This window comes from Triticum dicoccoides, chromosome 6A (assembly GCF_002162155.2).
Source record: "Triticum dicoccoides isolate Atlit2015 ecotype Zavitan chromosome 6A, WEW_v2.0, whole genome shotgun sequence".
In the NCBI taxonomy this organism is placed as follows: domain Eukaryota; kingdom Viridiplantae; phylum Streptophyta; class Magnoliopsida; order Poales; family Poaceae; genus Triticum; species Triticum dicoccoides.
The window spans coordinates 396,555,837-396,559,307 of record NC_041390.1 but is presented as its reverse complement, the minus strand read 5'-3'; positions in this window follow the sequence as shown (position 1 = coordinate 396,559,307).

The window sequence follows — 3,471 nt, the reverse complement described above, 5'->3', positions numbered from 1 at the left end:
GTTCCCTTCCTAGGCCTCGCCGTCGTCCACCGCCATGGTGCTCTCGGCACGGCCTGGTCAACTTGATCAACGAACGACATCCATCGGCCGTGGACTATACGCGCAAAATAATGATTCCTCCACCTGACAGCTGGGACCCACCGGAAGGGCCTCTGTATTTCGCGAAAGAAATGTTCCTCCCGCTGACATGCCAGACCCACCAGCTATATCTTCGCACGCAAGGAAGTGCCTCCTTATTCCGTAGAAAAAAATGAATACCCCCTGCTAGCTAGGACCCACCATAGTGGGAGGATGACTTGTGGGCCAACAAAGTTGATGGGGACGGAGGGCTTTGTCAACTTAGTCAATATGAACGATTCTAGCTCCAGTGACTATACAATGTCCATCCAACGGCCGTAGTGCTTCTTCAACCTCTGGTCTTCTTGCTCCAGCCGCCCAAAGCAGCGCCGGTCATTCCGCATGCTCCTGCCTCCCCTGGCCGGCTGTGCTGCCGCTGAGGCCTAACTACCCCCTACGATTCCCACCGCTGGCCAGGCCCTGCGGCGACGGCAGCCTCACACCGCAGCCCAACCAGTGACCCGCGTACTCCTCTCCACGCGGGCTTCCACTGTCGCGTCTTCCCCGGCTCTGCGTCGTCCCCTTCCTAGGCCTCGCCGTCGTCCACCGCCGTGGTGCTCTCCGCGCGGCGTGGTCAACCTGGTCAAGGAACGACTTCCATCGGAAGAGTACTATACGTGGAGAGGCTGACAGCTGGGTCCACGACCACAGCCCAGTTTTTTTGTGATTTGCCAAGTAAGTCGCTTTGTCAGGCCTGTTGGGCTGCAAATCTTTCAAGACGAGGAGAGCTTTCATTCGGCTGGCCGAGAAAATGGCCCATCAGTAATGAGAAATGGGTTGTACATTTTTAAAACACATCAAACCGGCAATTAATTTCAAATAACTTTTTTTATTTCAAGATTTTAAATTACATTAATTTTTATGCGTGGAGAATTCGTTGGATTTTGTATTGATATACATTTATTTTTAAAATCAGTTTGAATGTGAGTCGAAATTTCGGGATTAAAAACAGTTCGGACCGCACCGAAATATGCAAAATTTCGTATAATTTTTTAACCGTGGCCACAATTTGGGCTGTAATGCCAACAAAAAGAATATGGGCTCCAAAAAAACCTTAAGAATTAGCAAATGGACTGAAAATTATTAGAAATAATGGCAGATGGGTTGTATGCTGTTTTCCACAGATTTGAGGCTTTCCTAAAAAAAAGGTTGACGCACAAGCAGTGACTGTTGGATGTCCATCCAACGGCCGTCGTGCTTTTTCAATCTCTGCTCTTCCTGCTCCAGCCGCTCAAACAAGCGCCGGCGGGACTGCCTGCTCCCTCCTCCCCGCGGCCGGCTGTGCTTCCGCGCAGGCCTCACCGCCCCACCGTACTCCCATCGCTGGCCTAGCCATCCCTCTACTCACCCACACCTGCTGTTATTCTCCGGCGACGGCAGACGAACCAGTAAACCCTCATACAGTCGTACTCCCCTCCGCGTGGGAAACAACTGCCGAGTCTTCCCTGCCTCCGTGTCGTTCCCTTCCTAGGCCTCGCCGTCGTCCACCGCCCTGGTGCTCTCGGCATGGCCTGGTCAACATGGTCAACGACCGACATGCATCTGAAGTGGACTGTACGTGGAGAGGCCGACAGCTGTGTCCACGGCCGCACGCAAGGAAATGTCTCCTTATTACGCACAAAATAATGATTCCTCCACCTGACATCAGGGACTCACCGAAAGGGCCTCTGTATTTCGCGAAAAAAAACGTTACCGCCGCTGACAGCTCGAACCCACCAGCTATATCTTCGCACGCAAGGAAGTGCCTCCTTATTACGCACAAAAAAATGAATACTCCCCCTATTAGCTCGGACCCAGTATAGTGGCAGGCTGACTTGTGGGCCTACTAAGTTGACAGGGACGGAGGGCTTTGTCAACTTAGTCAATATGAATGATTCTAGCTCCAGTGACCATACGATGTCCATCCAACGGCCGTAGTGCTTCTTCAACCTCTGGTCTTCTTGCTCCAGCCGCCCAAACCAGCGCCGGTCGTGCCTCGTGCTCCTGCCTCCCGTGGCCGGCTGCGATGCGGCGGAGGCCTCACCGCACCCTACTACTCTCACCGTTGGCCAGGCCATCCCTCTACTCACCCACACCCCCTATTACTCTACGGCGACAGCAGCCTCACACCGCAGCGAACCAGTGCCCTCGTACTCCTCTACGCGTGGGCATCCACTGCCGCGTCTTCCCCGGCTCTGCGTCGTCCCCTTCCTAGGCCTCGCCGTCATCCACCGCCCTGGTGCTCTCGGCGCGGCATGGTCAACGTGGTCAAGGAATGGCTTCTATCGGACGTGGACTGTGCGTGGAGAGGCTGACAGCTGGGTCCACGGCCGCAGCAAGGAAGTGCCTCCTTATTACGTGCAAAATAATTATTCCTCCACCTGACAGCGGGGACCCACCGGACGGGCCATCGTATTTCGCCCCCCTGACTGCTGGGACCCACCAGCTACATCTTCGCAGGCAAGGAAGTGCCTGACAGTCGGGACCCACCTGGTCGAAGCGTACGTAGCGTTGTCATTCTGGTCGCGAACGTGTACGTACATACTGGTCGATGTAGAGGCGCGCACATGTCGTAGTAGAGGCGCGCACGTAGCATGTACACGTATGTATAGTGGCCAGGGTGCAAGAAATAAAATACGGCCATGTATGTGTACATACGGGCGGGGTCTCGAACGCCTACTCGCGCATCCGTACGGCCAGGGCTCGTGTACATTGCTGGGTCGGAACGGAGAAACAGCGTCGTCGTCGTGTTCATGGGGAGGCAACGGAATGCGTTGTGTTCATGGGGAGGCAACAGAATGTGTCGTGTTCCTCGGGAGGGCTTGGACGGAACAGGCGATGGAAACGAGGCCTAGCGTACCGCAAAACGGAGGAAACGGCCTTGTGTTCGACCGGTCAAGTTCGAAACGGGATCCTGTTCATCGGGAGGGGTCTGGCGTACCGCAAAACGGAGGAAACGGACCTCCTACGGTCGAAAAGGGGGTCCTGTTGATCGGGAGGGGTGTGGCGTACCGCAAAATGGAGGAAACGGACTTGTGTTGGAGCGCTACGGTCGAAACGGGGGTCCTGTTCATCGGGAGGGGTGTGGCGTACCGCAAAACAGGACTCCACGGGATACTGTTCATCTCCACCGTCGACCTCCTCCAGCCTCCACGGGCTCCCGTTCATCCAGCCTCCACCGCGCGCTACTCCACCGGCTACTATTCAACCACCCCTCCACCGTTTACTATTCATCCATCCCTCCACACCACGGGGTCCTGTTCAACCACCCCTCCACGGGCACCCCTCCACCGTCTACTGTTCATCCAGCCCTCCAAACCACGAGGTCCTGTTCAACCACCCCTCGGTCGTCTACTGTTCATCCAGCCCTCCACA